Source organism: Schistocerca gregaria, chromosome 10, assembly GCF_023897955.1.
Source record: "Schistocerca gregaria isolate iqSchGreg1 chromosome 10, iqSchGreg1.2, whole genome shotgun sequence".
In the NCBI taxonomy this organism is placed as follows: Eukaryota; Metazoa; Arthropoda; class Insecta; order Orthoptera; family Acrididae; genus Schistocerca; species Schistocerca gregaria.
The window spans coordinates 63830184-63849508 of NC_064929.1; the positions used below are offsets into that span (position 1 = coordinate 63830184).

At 39.0% G+C, this 19325-nt stretch overlaps 1 non-coding gene across 1 annotated transcript; it reads left to right on the plus strand.

Moving 5' to 3' along the window:
- Nucleotides 1–10079: 10079 nt before the first annotated feature.
- On the plus strand, nt 10080–10154 carry Trnat-ugu (transfer RNA threonine (anticodon UGU)). The gene has a single exon. It is a non-coding gene; the product is annotated as a tRNA-Thr (tRNA).
- The last annotated feature ends 9171 nt before the right edge of the window (nt 10155–19325 follow it).

Sequence of the window (19325 nt, forward strand, 5' to 3'; positions counted from 1 at the left end):
GTCGTTTTAAAGAGCCATCTTCATATGTTATGAAAAGTAAGTGAACTGCTGCGTTAATTACTTTCTGTGGTTTGCCGTTTCTGTTCATATATGTATACTTGAAGGAAGAACTTACTTTGGTGGAATTAGGGATAGTATACATACTTTAAATAGCTATATCTTTCTAAGCTGCCTTAACACTTAATGGAATTTACTCTTTTGTTATTGTTAATAGCTGTTGTGACATGCAAAGCAGAATTGTATTAATTATTTTCCTCCATTTTGTTGACTTGTTTGTCATTTTTCATTGATTTTCACATCCATATACTCAGTAATTTTCTCAAACTTCCATTTGATAATAGCCTGATTGAAATTATTATTTGTTGGTTGACAATTCCCGTTGGAGCTGATTTTCTCCTATCATAGTGCTCAATGTGTCATGTACAAACTATCTCTATTCGCCGTTTCCAGACTGCCACAATAGCTGAACAATCCACTTCAGTTTCTCGTCTGACTTTCTTTCTTGGTGTGTTTGAACGCCATGCAATCATTTGCTGCCTTCAACCAGATCAGCCTTACACAACATCTTAAGATAGTAGAACTAACTTTAGCGTCATAACATGTTGTGAAAGGCTGATCTGGTTGAAGGCAGCACATGATCATTGGGACCAAATAATCTTAAATGAGTGTAATGTAAAGTGGTGACATAGTGAAAAGGATAAAAAACATTCCTGATGCATATGAAGTTGTTGATTTGAGTCTTGTCAGATTCTTCGATATCTTTTGTATCAAAATCTTATCAAAATTACTTCCTAATTTTTATTCTGATAATAGATTTGCATGCAATTTTATTTCTGACACTTCCTTGTCATTTTCAGCACTGTATTTACTTTTTTATTTCCTTCTATTTCCTCTTCATATCATTCTGTTTTAATTTGGAATCAGCTTGTCACTTGTAACCTGTAACCAAATGCAAACCAGGACTGCTCTTCAGTTGGTAACTTGGCAGTTCATGCAGCTTGTGTGAGGATAGTTTCAGGTGCCATAATTAATGAAAGGAAGAAATAAGTTTGCTTGTAGCACTGAAACAGAATTTTTTTGTCTTGAGTTTGCTTATAGAGAATAACTTCAGCTAGATTCCTGCCACATGCTTAGTGTTTGATGTTTCGCCATCAAGCCAGTGCAGGCTTAGGTGTGAGGCTCTGCTGCATGTGGCCACACGGCATTAAATGTATTAATTGTTGTGAGCATAGTGAGCATGATAAACAGTTCTTCTGTAGAATGCTGACAGCAATTTTCTAAGATATATTGCACATCATGAGGCTGTGGTTAGGTTATCAAATGAGTTTAAATTCAGAGCTATAAAATGTCATATCTGCCACAGTTATGCCATTGATCACTCCAAAACCAGTTGTAGGCAGAGATGTCATATTCCTGTCATTTCATAATGGCCCAACACTGCACAGAGTTACATGCATATGTCTCCCATCGTTTCGTAATCCCAACCTGTTCTCTGCCTCTACTGAGCTAAACCTACTTTTTTTAACATCAAAATTAAACTGACCAGCTCTCTTTGTTGTCTTTAATATGGCAGCAGCCAGTGTGCCAACACTGTAGCAACAAGTTACAGATGCCAACTAACAAGTAATTTTAGTGAAGCTATTCTGCAGTGTTCATGTTGAAATGGTTTCTATGGTTTTCTATAATTGTGGTGTTGATGTGTAAAACAGTAGTCAGCTCATTCACCCTATTGACAGGGCAATTTTAGCATAATTGTCCTCCTAGTAAAGTTTATGTTTTGTAAGTCCACATTTACAGTTATTAGATTTTTCTACATAAATATTCTTCACATCTCCTTTGTTTACAAGGAATATTAGTTCCACATTTATTGGAATCACAAAAAACCACTTCACTTGTTCGAAAGCAGTATGGTATCCTCATTGCACATGGCAGACAGTTCCATTTCTTCGCTAGCACTAAGTAAAATATATAGACAATCTGCTTCCTTCAGTTCAGAACTTTATTTGACAATACCTGTGAAATTAATGAAATGTTTTCTCATATTGAATCAAGTTAATTAACAATAACATATGTTAATTATTTAACAATAACAATATTTGCGTTTTTGTCTGTGATAAATATTTACTGTTCCAGGTACAACGAAGTATTTCTTTAAGCAAATACAGGGATATATACCTATCCCCCTTTATGGTTCTGCATTAGCTGTTGAGTGTGTGTTGTCCAGGCACTGTGTTTCGGGGCCAAAATATTGTAAAAGTAGAGTCTGGTGTACCTGAGCACTTGGTGATATCGTGCTAAGATATACTTACTTTCCATAAAAACAAGTTTGTAACAGGGAAAGTTTATTAAATAAATTTTATAGCAGTTCTTTGCCGTCTTTAGGAAGACATGTGACTCCTCAGAAGAGATTGACGGTCATGGGTACAAGGAAAAGAAATTGCCCAGCTACTTTAAACATGAAATGTATAAGGGTGTATCCTGACTACATTATGCAGTCAGTAACTGAACACAGGGATACCAGGGCCAAAAGTGAGTATTCAGTCTGGACTGAGCTTGAAGAAAATTTTATATGATCAGTTGACAGTGTACTTTAAAAAATATTGTTTTTAATGCTCTTAATTAAATAATTGATACATTTTTGTCCTAAAGGTTCCTGCACAGCTACATAAGGATTTGGCATTGGCATGCCCACCTAGTAGTTACCTGCGTTACTACTTAACTGCTTCCCCAGCAAGCTCACCCACACACACACACACACACACACACACACACACACACACACACACACACACACACACACACACATATACACATGCTACTGAAAATGTTGAAGCAAGTGGGTGCATACATCCTTCACTTGTAAAGGGAATAAAAAATTTAGTACTCAATGGAACGACATATTTAAGTCATTAAGTTGGCTATAGATAGATTTCACTGGGACACACATACCAGGTAGAATGAATACTACCTTTTACCTCATGGAGAAAACGATTTACAGTCACATTTATCGGACCCTGTATGGTACAAATAAAATATTGTTTGACGAGACTCGACTGCAGAATCAAGTTGATGATTGGCACAAGGAATCGCATAATCACTTGATTTATTATATACATTGTACAGGTGCCAATGGAGAAGTGAAACTATTACTTTTTTGCTATCAGAGCAGTTGGCATATAGATCCTTTAAAGTAGTATGGGGATAGTCGTTTGTGAGACACAACATACAAAACAACAACATATGATATTTCTTTATTTTTTATAGCTGTGAAGAGTAATTTGGGCTATTTGGTTGTATCATTTTTCCATTCAGGTTGAAAATGCAAGATACATTCATGAAGCGCTAGACATTTTCAAAGACTGGAACAAGGGTTGGAATCCCCTCTATTCAGTTACTGATTTCACGGAGTTGGAGATAAAGAGAAATTGAACAAGCATTCCCTCAGACAAAGGTTTACTTGTGACTTTTCCATTGGAAACACGTCTCCATTCGTCCCTCCATTCACGCCTGTCGCGACACCACTGGAGGCGGGCTGCACCATGTTGGGGCGTGAGCGGAAGACGGCCTAACGGTGTGCGGGACCGTAGCCCAGCTTCATGGAGACGGTTGCGAATGGTCCTCGCCGATACCCCAGGAGCAACAGTGTCCCTAATTTGCTGGGAAGTGGCGATGCGGTCCCCTACGGCACTGCGTAGGATCCTACGGTCTTGGCGTGCATCCGTGCGTCGCTGCAGTCCGGTCCCAGGTCGACGGGCACGTGCACCTTCCGCCGACCACTGGCGACAACATCGATGTACTGTGGAGACCTCACGCCCCACTTGTTGAGCAATTCGGTGGTACGTCCACCCGGCCTCCCGCATGCCCACTATACGCCCTCGCTCAAAGTCCGTCAACTGCACATACGGTTCACGTCCACGCTGTCGCGGCATGCTACCAGTGTTAAAGACTGCGATGGAGCTCCGTATGCCACGGCAAACTGGCTGACACTGACGGCGGCAGTGCACAAATGCTGCGCAGCTAGCGCCATTCGACGGCCAACACCGCGGTTCCTGGTGTGTCCGCTGTGGCGTGCGTGTGATCATTGCTTGTACAGCCCTCTCGCAGTGTCCGGAGCAAGTATGGTGGGTCTGACACACCGGTGTCAATGTGTTCTTTTTTCCATTTCCAGGAGTGTAAATCAGCTTCTTCCAAGCCTAATTAGAAAGTACTGTCTGTAGAATTCTGCTGTCAAATCATGTAATAAAGGTCTTCCAATGTTTTTGCGTAAAAAACAAACAAGCTTGTGAAACATATCATGCAGCGATATGAATCAGCAAAAGTTGAGTTAACTACAGGATCAGTGAGCAGGAGATCGGACAGTTCAAATGGTTCAAATGGCTCTGAGACCTATGTGACTTAAATTCTGAGGTCACCAGTCCCCTAGAACTTAGAACTACTTAAACCTAACTAATCTAAGGACATCATACACATCCATACCTGAGGCAGAATTCGAACCTGTGACTGTAGCGGTCGCTCGGTTCCACACTGTAGCACCTAGAACCGCTCGGCCACCCTGGCCGGCTCGGACAGTTCATTTTGTGTGGAGAGTGCAAAGTCCAAAAACTGCAGTTATGCTGTAAACTTTGATATACCAGATTGCACATGTAAAGATTTTCAGAGATATAAATACCCATGCAAGCATTTCTGTGCTATCTTTATTTTTTACCCAGAATGGTGTTTTGATAAAATGCCAGAAATTTATAAGAATAGCCCTTTAATGTGTCTTTATGCAATGTATGGGATTTGCTTCAGAAGTGGCTCTTCAGTAATTTTGTATGAAGGCAGTAGTAGTGATGAAGCAGTTTATCAGGCAGTTGAAGCAGTTGAGGAGGCAGCTGAAGTAGCTGAGGAGGCTGTCGAAGTTGAGGAGGCTGTCAAGGCAGCAAATATAGATAGTCTTGTTGAAACCCCAAATATTCCTGTGCAGCAATGGAGCTGTGTGAACAGATTTACAATCTCACACACAACTGCAGCAACAGTGAAACATTACAAAATCACTCAGAAACTGTGTGCAAGATTTGCAGTTACTATGGTTGTCTGTAAAATAAGGTTCCTATAGTGTTACAGCCATGAAAAGAGCTGTTATGGTGGATCCCGCGATTCTATAGTGTACCGTGGTTCCCCCCACTTCAAATCCCCTCCTTAGCGAGCTGCCTGCAGAGCTCAGTCTTGGCTTGACAGCCGTACATGATGGATCTCGCTTCGCCTGTAAGGGCTGAGCTGCGCTCGGTCATCCGTTTCCTGTCTGCAAAAAACATTGCACCATCAGAAATCCATTCCCAGCTATACGATATCTATGGAGACAAGTGTATGAGCGTACAACACATGCCCAAATGGCTCAGAGAGTTCAAGAACGGGCGTACTAATGCCCATAATGAGGAGCGTTCTGGACGGCCATCTGTTTCTGACAAAACAATCGCAAAAGTGGAGGCAGCGGTGCTCTCAGATCGAGGAGGGACCGTTCGTAAGCTCTCCGAAATGATCCCTGACGTCAGCAAAACCTCTACTGACAAGATTTTGATGGAGCATCTAGGGTATGCTAAGGTTTGCGCGAGGTGGGTGCCAAGAATGTTAACCAAAGACCACAAACGTGAACACGTTGAAGCTGCCCAAGAACTTCAAGATCACAGAACTCATGGCTAGAAATAACTCTACTGCATCGTCACTGGAGACGAGACTTAGGTGCACTACTGCACACCCGAAACCAAAGAACAGTCCAAACAATGGCAGCACCCAGAATTGCCGAGATCGCGAAAATTCAAACAAACGCAAAGTGACGGCAACAGTGTTTTGGGACAGGAAGGTGGTATTGTTGTACGAGATCTTGCCCACCAGCACAACAATCAACGCTGCCGGGTGCTGTGAGGCACTGCAAAAATTGCGGAGTGCATTTCAAAACAAGAGGAGGGGTATGCTGTCCAAGGGGGTGCGTGCATCAACGAGCTCATCGCTTAATTCGGATGGGGTATTGTCAAACACCCACCTTACAACCTGGATTTAGCCCCAAGTGACTATCATCTCTTCCCTGACATGAAGAATCACCTGGGTGGAACACATTTCAGCATCAGAGAAGAGCTGGAAGAAGTGGTTCTCACGTATCTGTGCGGCTTGGCGGCAGATTTTTTTGACTCGGGCATTCAAAAGCTCATACACGGCATGCAAAAATGTATGGACCTCAATGGCGACTATGCAGAAAAAAAGTATAAGTCTAAACTTTGGAAAAATGTACGCATTCATGAAATAAACATGTTTTACACTGTGAAAAAAAAATTGAGAACCTTATTTTGCGGACATCCCTCGTAGCAAACCCTGAAGTTGGTGGTCTCTCATTAGCAGTGCCATCAAGCTCCAGACAATAGAGAAGAAAGATGCCAAAAACCATTCATGATCTGCCTTAAACACATTATAACTTTTCATTTGAAGGGTAAGAAATGACAAATTATTTGTATTTTAGATAGCTATTTGTCTATGTAAAATAAAAATAAGCTCCATCATTTCTGATCCTCGAGATGAAGTGCTCTGAGGTCTTTATATTGGTGTCTGATTTAAAACTTTGTTGCACATTTGAATTTCGAGGTAGCGGTAGATAAAATATCATAAAAAGGATAGTTGCTACACTTGTGTTTGAGTGTGTGTGTGTGTGTGTGTGTGTGTGTGTGTGTGTGTGTGTGTGTGTGTGTGTGTGTGTGTGTGTGTCTGTGTGTGTACTTTTGAAAAGAGCCTTGTTGCCTCAAAGATAACTTTCCGACTGAGCAGCATCTACTATCCTTTTCATAATAGTGTTACATTCCATCCTGAATTTTTCATTGTTCATCAGATAAAAGATTTTTCTGAGAAATTAGACAAGACGATAGTAAAGAACTTGAAAATTTTTAAAATATGAAGTGAAATATTTTAACTTTAAAGTTAGGGTAATTCAAATATGAGACAATGTTGACAGTTGAAAAGGTGGGGAAAAAATTAGATATATCTTCAAGTGGCATTGAGATGTCAAATGACTGATGTAGGAAAGATTTTGCATTTGTTTTTCCAAATAAGAATGAACTTGCTCTCATTTGCTTTAATACATGTCTAATGATTTACTTGAAACAGAGAAAAAGATAAAGACTGCCCTGTTAATGAACATGTGAGACTGCCGATTGCCCAATATCACTCTGACAGAAGAGTATAGTGTTTCCTGGTCAGCAATGACACTGGGGGCCAAATGAAGTAAGAATTCAGTTTTTTAATTGTTTTGGAAGCTTAATGTATATCAGTTACATACATATTGGATATCTACCTCCTTGGTTCTAATGTTCTTAATAACTTTGCAGAGTTACTGCGGATACCACACACAGAAGCAGATGCTGTTCCTTTAATACCAGCAATGTTTATTAGATTCAGTTAAAGTAATTCTGGGCATTACACCTGGTGAGCAATGTCATTGGGCACCAAAAGAAGTGAGTATTCAATTTTGGAATTGTGCCTGGGAAACTTCATGTGTGTCAGTTATCATCATATTCCATAACTCAATTACTTGGTTTTAATGTTGTTAATTTATTTGTTAGGTTCAGTTATGGATTTCTGGCCAATCAATCCATAGGAAAATTCACACCAGATTGCATTAAGCCTGTTGTATTCCAGGGATAACTTGGAAGATTGATAGCATTGCTGAAGGAAAACCATCCATATAGTGTTTCATGTGTATATCAAATTGCTTTTGTTGTGGCACATAAATGTTTGCGACTTGATTGTAATTTTTGAACAGTTTCTCAGCAGTCCAAGAATTTCTTGTAATGGGAAGTATACATCGTTACTTGGGTAAAGGAAATGCAAATCAGGGTCAATACAACTACCTTATTGACTTTCCTCAGAGAAATATATTTCACTACTGCTACCTAAAAGTCATATGTGTGACAAAGTTTACTTACAGAACTTGGCATAAAGATCTCACTTATTTATATTTTAGATACCTCTTATTGTTTGACCCTTCAAATGGAATGCTATGACCTCCATGTGATCTATTACTTTGTAGTTAATTATCCATTAAGGCACAAATACATGAACATTACAGTGAGATGGGTCTTTATGGCAGGCCCTGTAAAATTACTGGCATCTTACTTAATATTATTGATGGTAATTTGATAGCACAGCTGTGGGGAGACCACAACCTTCAGGGTTTGCTAACTGCAAATCTTGCACATAGTTGCTGAGTGATTCAAGTACTTTTCGTAATGTTTCACTGTTGATATGGTTATATGTGAGATTATAAACCTGTTTACACAACTCCCTCACTTCAAATTTCTGCAAAATAAATGGCTGAAGTATATTTTTTTCTTAACTGTATCCTCATTGCTATTGTCTTCATGTGAAATTACTGCAGAGACACTTCTGAAGCCAGACCCATACATCTCATTAAGACAGATTTATGGGCTATTCCTGCAGCTTTCTGGTATTTAATCAAAACCACACTCTGGACAGAAAATAAAGATTGCACAGAAATGCTTGCATGGGTATTTATATATCTGAAAAACTTTACACATGCAGTTTGGTAGAACAAAGCTTACAACATAATTACAGTCTCTGAACATTGTACTCTCCATACAAAACAAACAGTCCAACCTCACATTCACTAATCTTGCAGCTAACTTTCGGTGATGCATATCACTGCATGACACGTTTCACAAACTTGATTGTTTTTTTTTTAATGCAAGAACAATGGAACTTCTTTTATGATTTGATGGCAGAATTCTGGAGACAGTACTTTCTAATTAGGCTTGGAAGAAACTGATTTCTTATATCCTCAGTAACTCTCTTCTAGGTCCCATCTGTATTCCATTTTAAGAAGAAAATGTTTATAATCTTGTTCATAGCTTCAACTCCATCTGCCATGACAATGGTGTCAAAATTGCCCTCATCCTCGTAACCTTTCACCCTCTTTTCATGTACAGATGGCCACTGATGTTAAACGTATGGTGGTGCATTTACGTTTCTCTGAGAAGCCTCATTATCTCTTCTGTATGATCTGTAAAATCTCTGTTGGTGATTCTGAAATTTCATACAACATACCCAGAAATCTCTTCATGTCGTGTGGTATATATTCAGCCATCTTCCTCAAGCCTGTTTCTGACGGAAAAGGCACAAGTAAACTATTGTCTGAGGAAATGCTTGTACAGTTGATCTCTTTGTTAACAGCTCTGATAGAATAAAGAAGTAATGCTTTCACTTCTCCATTGGCACCTGTACCATGTCTGTAATAAATCATGTGTTGGCTTGATGCCTTGTGCCACTCATCAACCTGATTCTGCAATCTAGTCTCGTCAAACAATGCTTTATTTCTATATTACAAGATCCAATACGTGTGATTCTAATTTTTTTTCAGTGGGGTAAAATGTAGTATTCATTCGACCTAGTATGCGTGTCCCAGTGAAATTATCATCAATAAATGTATCTAGAGCCAGCTTATTGGCTGTATGATGCATTCCATCATACACTTGAATTCGTATTTCCTTTACAATCTTTTGTAAGAATGTGTGTGTCTGCTGATTTGATGGAGAAGCAAAGAGAGAGTCTTTGAGCTATCTTTGAGACTGTTAAAGAAGGTGCTTTAGAAATGAGTGTTCTGATTGATATAAAAAATAGTTTTCAAATTTTCTATACAAACTGTAAACAGTTCCTCAGTTGGTGATTGTCGAAGATATTGCCATAGACACAGTATTGATCCACTGTCAGGTGGTAAACCTAGGATTGCCTTCCAATATGAGCCAAGTCAAGTAAAAGTGTGGCTGGAGAAATGTTTTCCATTCTTAAACTGAGTTTTTGTATACTGTCATATATAGTTAAAATATGGCTTCCCAGCCATTGACCTTCTTGGGCGAACGCACACGGTATGCTCGAACTCGTATGGAACTTGGTAGATTAATCTGCCACGAGTAACGAGTATGTTAGGCAAACATCTATTAGGCGCACTACGAATGTAGTGGTGTGGACATTAAGTTGGGAATGTGGGTCTCACGGGGAGCGTCCAAGGGATAAGTCCCTGCAGGCACACTATCCTCTGTGCCCTCGGTGGCTCAGATGGATAGAGCGTCTGCCATGTAAGCAGGACATCCTGGGTTCGAGTCCCGGTCAGGGCACACATTTTCAACATGTCCCCAATGAAGTACATCAACGCCTGTTTGCAGCTAGGGTGTCCATTTATTTATCATTTCATTTCTAGCAATGCTGCCTGGTCACCACAGTAACTGTTCTTTCGGGAACAGATACTACCGTCATATATATTTGTAATCCATTATGTTGGATTGCAGTCCATGTGTCAACACCTAAAAATGCTCCTGCTAAACTAAACCAGTTAAAAGTTTCAAGGTTTTTACTGAGGCATTACAATTATGTAGTTCTACTACTGAATGCAGCCTGTTTTGTCAGCTTTGGTGAATAATCGTCAGTAGAAAACTTACTAATTTATATGAAGCTGGTATCTGTACAGATACCATTGGTGATCTTGCAGCTCTCGACGAATGGAATTGTATTGAAATCCAGACCTTTAGCTACTTTCAGGTGTTGTTAATTAGGTATCTTCTGTACACAATTTCTGATATGTTATTGCCTCATTTTACCATGAAATGAATATCTTATACACACAGATCAGGTCACCAAGCTATAGGATTATTATACATAAACAAAAAACATAAAAATCAATCTGTTTTATTGGGCATTTACATATGATTACTCCATACCACAATCAACATTAAAAATATCACATGAACATAAACCCATCTTCCACACAGCAAATAATAAGCTTAAATGGATAATTCTAAATTTAACTTATTTGACACAGAATAGCCTTCAAAAATTGAAATTATATGAAGTAATGCATCTAAGGTGACATCATTAAGTCAGCATAGAACATGATCCTACAGATCTTACAAGGTCTTGACAGTCTGTAGCTCACGTGTACTTAGGAGCGTCGGCTCCAAGCGGTACCTGCCATTTTAGAGTGGCACCGGCCCACCCTCGCACATTGCTGGGCTCCACTGGAGAGTTTTTACTCCCTCCCCTTTTTATATCTTTACGTGTTACTGTTTCATTAGTGTGCAAATTTTAGCCTATGCATTTTATCCTTGATACTTTCAGAATTTCCAAGTGTATAGTCCAGGCAACAGTGTCAAAAGCTTTCGCTGTATCCACTTGTAAGATTTTTCATAGGATCAATACTGCCTCATGTGTTGCTACTTTTTTCCAGATACCAAATCGATGTTTCCTGAGGTCAGTTGGCACCTACCGGTTTTTCCACTCTTCTGTAGTTCATTTGTGTCAAACTACAACCATGACTTGCTGCACTGATAGTTCTGTAATATTCATAATTTTCAGTGCCTGAATTTTTGGAATAGGAATTGTTACTTCCTTCTGAAATGTGGAGGTATTTCGCTTGTCTCTTATCTTGGATACCACATGGAATACTTTGATTTGGCTGTCTGAAGGATCTCCACAAGTGTCAGGAGATGTCTGCTCCAGGTGCCTTACTTTGATGAGGGTCTTTCAACCCCATGTGAAAATATTCTCTTAGTCTATCTCCCACCTAGTCTTCATCTGTTTCCTATAATATTGTATTCAAGTTAATTTCTCTCATTATAGCAATCAGATGAAGTAAGAGGTCATATTCCAACTCTACTGTTTTGCATGAACTTTATATACAATCTGTAACATATCTTAGGATAAAAGTAAGTTAAACAATCCCAATTCTTCCTGCTTTAATAAAAATATTCAGAAAGATGATGTACAATTTGAACGCCTTGACACAGAGTGTATTTTTTGGAAAATGGTCCATAAATGAAAGGAAGTTACCTTCCAGTCCTTTGTGCATTTAATAAAGTTTTTTCTGCTCTGGTCATATAACACTAAGGTTTTTGGTTAGTCTATTAAACTCTGCTGTTACACAAACTGGATTCGTGACCAAGGCACTTCTAACGAGGTATTTGTCATATCTTTACAGTAGGATGCAACTGGCTGAAATCTCCAGAAAGGATATGGAAAGAACTTAATCCAATGAAAGCGACTACTTATGGCACCCTCTATACTTTTGGGGAAGCCTGCCTCCTTTTCACTAGTTTGTAAATGACTTTCTTCTTAACCTTCCTTAATGTGGCTATTATTTGGAGTAACAAATCTACTCTTCCATGGTAACAGTTACCAGCAACGACATGGTGAAGCTGAAATAAAGTTGTGATACATAAGGAATATGAGTCACATATGGTACATATGTGGATTGCTAGTGTTTGTAAGAGGTGCCTCTTTAAGAAATTTATTAAATCCAAAAGGAAAACTTAGCAGCAGAGTGCAAAATTACATGACATTCAAGGCTGAGTGGTTCCTTTTGTTGCATGTCAAATAAGCTTTGACTGTTTTGTGGTCACGTTTGAAAGTCTGTTTGCTGTCTGACACCTATAGGGGTCACAGGTGTCATTCAAATGTTCGTGATTTGTTGATAATGTGACAAAAAATACAATTCAAACAAGCAACAAATCCACTGCATTCAGGAAAAATTTGGATTCCAAATCGCAAATTCTTAAGAAGGAAAAAGGAAACTGGATTAATTTGAAATTATATTTATTTCAAATGCGCTTTTTTAAGATTGACTCTGATAGATATCGTCAATTTAGTAGCATGTTTGCTACTTTTATGAGAGCCACGCGGGGTTAGCCTAGCGGTCTAAGGCACTGCAGTCATGGACTGTGCGGCTGGTCCCGGCGGAGGTTCGAGTCATCCCTTGGGCATGGGTGTGTGTGTTTGTCCTTAGGATAATTTAGGTTAAGTAGTGTGTAAGCTTAAGGACTGATGACCTTAGCAGTTAAGTCCCATACGATTTCACACACATTTCCTGGTATGAGAGAATTAGCTGTCTACCTTCATCATAGACACCCAGGGGACGCCCGGATGTGTAGAAATTAGTAAGCGAAACACACCCTATGTGGAGGCTTCTCTTGTGTCCCCCATCGCTTCAATTGCGGTGCTATTAAAACAAATTTTGCACAACAAATTCTGTCTCAAAAAACTGAAGTGAACGCTTTACAACGCAATAAGAAATAAGTCGACTTAACACAAAATAAAACCTCATTTTCTGAGTACTTGTGAAAAAAAGTTCTAACCTTTCACATCATAAAAAGCAACATTGCAATATCAAAAGAAATAAAAGTAGTTGTCTTGGATAACCGGAATTTCCCCGATATTATCGCGTGTTTGCTGCTTATGGGAAATTACACAAAAGTTAAAGCAGTATCCAGGTTGTACACTCGTATGGTGTATCAGTGCACTTGCCTTGTTCCGAATACTTCCTTATAACTTGTTTCTTCCCTGCAGTAGCTTCCCGCTTTTGCACAACGTGTGTTTGTTTGAGATGTTTCTTGCTCGGGTGTCGTGTAACGTCCATTGGTGGAAGGAAGCCCTTTGTAATGTTCACTCTGTAATCGTACAATGTCATTTTATTTACTATTTGTTGTATATAGATATAGATATAGAGGATTGAAAACTAGCATGTCAATGACATGAAAGAATAGTTTTTTCGGCCAGCGGATAGTCTTTCGTTCACATAAATAATACGATAACATCTGATCTTGTTTATCAGTCCCAGACATACACGCATTGTACCTGATAATAGGCAAATGTTTCGTGACTATTTGCTGGCGCACATTCGTCACTTGCTCCATAACATTTAAATGTTCTGGGGAAATGTAGGACCCTCTCGTCGATCCTTCCATTTTCCAAATATAACTCCATTAGAATACCGCGCAATTGTCTCTCCTCTCCCAAGTTTTGCCGATACACCGTCTTCGGGAGTATATTTCCTATTTAATTTCATTGTACCTGTGGAAAGTGTTTTTAGGTTCAACAGAGTTGTAGCTAAACGAAAAATGTTCTAATAATTGTCCAAGTAAATGTGATGACCAACATGCAGCTTTTCTGCCATCAAATGCAATTCGACATTTTCAGCTTGACTTTTTCCTCTCGTATTTCCACTACATTCTCATGTTAACGTAATCCAATGTAGGTCGTATCTTATATAAACGATCGTCTGGTTTCATGTATCCTGGAAGTGGATTTTTTTGCAAAATGCAGAGAGGGTGTATGATCAAATGCCGGTCTCTGATTATACTATCGCTATTCATCTATTCTCAAACAGTGGTTCTTTCTTCCATTAGTCTTGTAATGGCGAAATTTAAAGTTACCCATATGTAATGAAACACCCAGGAAAACTAGTAATTCTCTTATAAGTAAATGTTTCCATTTACAGATCCAGGATCTCTCTTTTTTATTTTAGCTCAGCAATATATTGACTGCATTATCGTTCGTTTCGTCAGCTACAAGTTGTAACAATTCGTCTGTTACCAATAACCTGAAGAAATCCATAGTAGGATTACCAGCAGGATGAATTTGCAAAACTTCCTCCTTCGTAAATGGGTGATACTGCATATTATAAGGTTCTTTATGCCAGGATTATCTCCATGTGACAGATAGCGCTCTTTTTCGTCGTTGATTTCCACACAATCGTCTTGATCTGTATCGTCAGATTCGCAACTGTCACTAAACAGATTCGAAAGCTGTGCCTCAACGCTATCATCACTCTGCAGTTCTTCTGCAGCCGCTAAATCACAATTTCCGTGGTATGCCCTGTCCTCACTACACAGAAAATCACTGTCGTCTAGTACACTAAGTAACTGTTCCTCTGCAAATTTAACACTTATCCTGCTCCTTTTCCCATTGGGAGATCCAGGTATCGGTTCAGTAGCCGCCATTACGAACAATATACGTTCGATAACTGACCACACAAAACAAAAGTTTACACGCTTTGATGCTAGCTTAGGCGCTGCAACTAGACTGAGTAATCCGACAGTGAGCTTGGACCCTTCAAAGCGTCAGTCGCTCTGGCTCGTGGCTTGTTTTGATGCTTCTAAGCGCCAGCGAAAGTGTTAAAGAGGTGTTGTTCCTGTGCAACAGGAATTTTGTGTACAGTACTTATTATGATTTGTATTACTATTCAAAAAATGGCTCTGAGCACTATGGGAGTCAACATCTGAGTTCATCAGTTCCCTAGACTTAGAACTACTTAAACCTAACTAACCTAAGGACACCACACACATCCATACACGATGCAGGATTCGAACCTGCGACTGAAGCAGCAGTGTGCTTCCAGGCTATTACTAATCTTATGAGGGGAATGAAAATATTAAAGTAATGGTATACAAATTCGACAAAGATTTTTAACTCGTCAGTGCCATCAAGCTCTGATGATTCAACAGGCATTTAAAATACTTGGCTGCATATTATGACACTGTCTATAGCTCTTGCCAGTTCATTACACATAATTCGAAGATTCAACAGCTGAACTAAAGACCTGACATAAATGCAGCATTCACTGAGCTGTTGGATATGAGAATTGTTCTACCCTGGCAATATTTTACATATGAATTATGGCCATAAGAATTACCTCTCGATTAAATTGGGTGTACACAGTTACAATCAACATGTTGTTGTTGTGGTCTTCAGTCCTTAGACTGGTTTGATGCAGCTCTCCATGCTACTCTATCTCTTGCACTTCTTCATCTGCCAGTACCTACTGCAACCTACATCCTTCTGAATCTGCTTAGTGTATTCATCTCTTGGTCTCCCTCCATGCTGCCCTCCAATGCAAAATTGGTGATCCCTTGATGCCACAGAACATGTCCTATCAACCGATCCCTTCTTCTGGTCAAGTTGTGCCACAAACTTCTCTTCATAGTGTTATGTTGTTTGTGAATTTTTAGTTGCTGTTGTTGTTGTAGTCCTCAGTCCAGAGACTGGTTTGATGCAGCTCTCCATGCTACTCTATCCTGTGCAAGCTTCTTCATCTCCCAGTACCTACATCGTTCTGAATCAATTTAGTGTTTTCATCTCTTGCTCCCCCTCTAAGATTTTTACCCCCCACGCTGCCCTCCAATACTAAATTGGTGACCCCTTGATGCCTCAGAATAAGCCCTAACAACCGATCCCTTCTTCTACTCAAGTTGTGCTACGAATTTTTATTCTCTCCAATCCTATTCAATACCTCCTCATTAGTTATGTGATCTACCCATCTAATCTTCACCATGCTTCTGTAGCACCACATTTCGAAAGCTTCTATTCTCTTCTTGTCCAAACTAGTTATCATCTATGTTTCACTTCCATACATGGCTACACTCCATACAAATACTTTCAGAAACGACATCCTGACACTTAAACATATACTCGATGTTAACAAATTTCTATTCTTCAGAAATGCTTTCCTTGCCATTGCCAGTCTACATTTTATATCCTCTCTACTTCGACCATCATCAGTTATTTTGCTCCCCAAATAGCAAAACTCCTTTACTACTTTAAGTGTCTCATTTCCTAATCTAATTCCCTCAGCATCACCCGATTTAATTCGACTACATTCCATTATTCTCGTTTTGCTTTTGTTGATTTTCATCTTATATCCTTCTTTCAAGACACTGTCCATTCTGTTCAGCTGCTCTTACAGGTCCCTTGCTGTCTCTGACAGAATTATAATGTCATACGTGAACATCAAAGTTTTTATTTCTTCTCCATGGATTTTAATTCCTACTCCGAATGTTTCTTTTGTTTCCTTTACTGCTTGCTTAATATACATATTGAATAACATTGGGGATAGGCTACAACCCTGTCTCACCTCCTTCGCAACCACTGCTTCCCTTTCATTCCCCTTGACTCTTATAACTTCCATCTGGTTTTTGTACAAATTGTAAATAGCATTTCGCTCCCTGTATTTTACCCCTGCCACATTCAGAATTTGAAAGATAGTATTCCAGTCAACATTATCAAAAGCTTTCTCTAAGTCTACAAGTACTAGAAACGTAGGTTTGCCGTTCCTTAGTCTATTTTCTAAGATAAGTCGTAGGGTCATTATTGCCTCACGTGTTCCAACATTTCTATGGAATCCAAACTGATCTTCCCTGAGGTCCGCTACTACCAGATTTTCGATTTGTCTGTAAAGAATTCGTGTTAGTATTTTACAGGTGTGGGTTATTAAACTGATAGTTGGGTAGTTTTCACATCTATCAACACGTGTTTTCTTTCGGATTGGAATTATTATATTCTTCTTGAAGTCTGAGATTATGTCACCTGTCTCATACATATTGCTCACCAGATGGTAGAGTTTTGTTAGGCCTGGCTCTCCCAAGGCTGTCAGTAGTTCTAATGGAATGTCGTGTACTTCTGGGGCCTTGTTTCGATTCAGGTCCTTCAGTGCTCTGTCAAACTCTTCATGCAGTATCATATCCCCTATTTCATCTTCATCTACATTCTCTTCCATTTCTATAATACTGTCGTCAAGAACATCGCCCCTGTATAGACCCTCTACATACTCCTTCCACCTTTCTGCTTTCCCTTCTTTTTGCTTTTTTAGTAAAATTTTCAAAAACTGAATAGTTACAGCCATCTGTGGAGATAGTCGACATGAACGAGATTCATATACAAAATGGAATATTTCATTCAGCTGTGAAATGTGCTTAGTTAAATTGCCAGGAAAGTGGAGATAATGTGAAAGGTTTAAAATAACATTCTATGTAACACAGATTGTCATTTACTATTATTTCTTCCTGCTGACAGAGCTATGAACTCTGTAGCAAACTGCCTTGTAGCTTGTGCAGTCAAATCATTTACCCATTCTTCTTAAATCTGTATATAGTTTTTGTGTGAGGACACTGCATTTCTTTATTCAGGCACAACACACAAGTATTCTTACTAATTTGCCTGAACACAGGAAGAAGTTTTTAAAGAATTTTATGGTGCACTTGGAGGTTTCTTTCATGATCCTTTAAAGCCGTTTTTGCTTGATCAAAGTTCATTTGTATGACCATAGAAAGATTAGTAGCTGTCCTGTGTCTAGCCAAACAACCACCACTTAAATGCATATCAAAGGCTGCTTCTTCTGAAAAGTTGTTTAATAATTAACTGAGAAGACTGGAAAAGACATTAACTTCCTGTGAGGCATAACTAGAAAACATTTATTTTTTAACACAAGTAACAGTTCTTGGTAAACCAATATTTCATAATAACTGTACAGAAATATTACATATCCCAGGAAATAAAAATTAATGGGCTTAGCACGACACAGTTATTAACTGTTTGTTTTTTTTCCCTAGTATGAGCTGTGTAATCGACAGCAAATGCTATTTCTCGTAAGCAATTGCAGTGTTTAGCTTCTCTCTACGGTTTTACATGATGGTTTATGGAATATGTTACAGAAGTACTGCATTTACTGTTTAGGTGTATACGTGACACACACCTTTTGTGCTATGTATTTGGTCCTCTATGGAATAAACGGATCAATCACAGCATGGTCAAGAAACGTAAAATCCGATAAGGTAAGAATCCATAAGACTTATTTATTTGTACATAATTTATAAATACATTTCCATTTCTCCATTACAGCGTACATGTGATAACAGCCACATCTCTTTCACATTACGGTCACATACGAGGGGATCACACTCGTATCAAGATCATTCAGCAGACACGCACCGACATGTTAACAATCACTTCAGTATGGTCCGAAAAATTTCACCTCGATTCGACCACGAATCTTGATCAGTCGACAAGTGTGCAGAACGTCCTCGGATACGTCATTTTGACGTCACTTGTGAATGGTTCTGGACCGCAATGATGTAGTGATAGGCTAAACTGCGATTTTCCGATATCAGTGATTTCTGTGTATGCTACTTTTCAGTAACTGTTATTCTTTACTGTGTTTTCTCGCAGTAAAGAAATCCAGGTTGTATCACTCTGCACTCTACCACAGCTACTTCTGCGATTTCTGCTACTTTTGTGATTTCTGCTACTTCTGCGATTTCTGCAACTTATCACAGTATGAAAAAGTTACACTTGTTCACCCAGAATATTGCATCTCAAGAAAACTGTCGTTACTATGTTTTACATTTGTTCTTCCGTTGGCTTTACTTTTGTATTAAAGAAACGATTGTGAAACTTTTAATAGTGTAATTAATATCTAAGTAGCCGTACAGTACCATAACAGTTCGTGTTTAGAAAACGAGTTCTAACGTATTGTTATGTCCACAGGTACCCAAATTACATTTCAGTCACTCTGTAAAGCGGTAATTCAAAATATCATTGTCAACCGATCTGGAGAAATTGCCATTGCATCTTGAGACTATCTTCGTCAGACTAGAGGTTAGTTTCGAAGGGTTTCATTGAACGTAATTACTTAAATTAGATCGTTCTTGCAAATGTGAAACATCCCCCATTGAGTGTCTTTCATT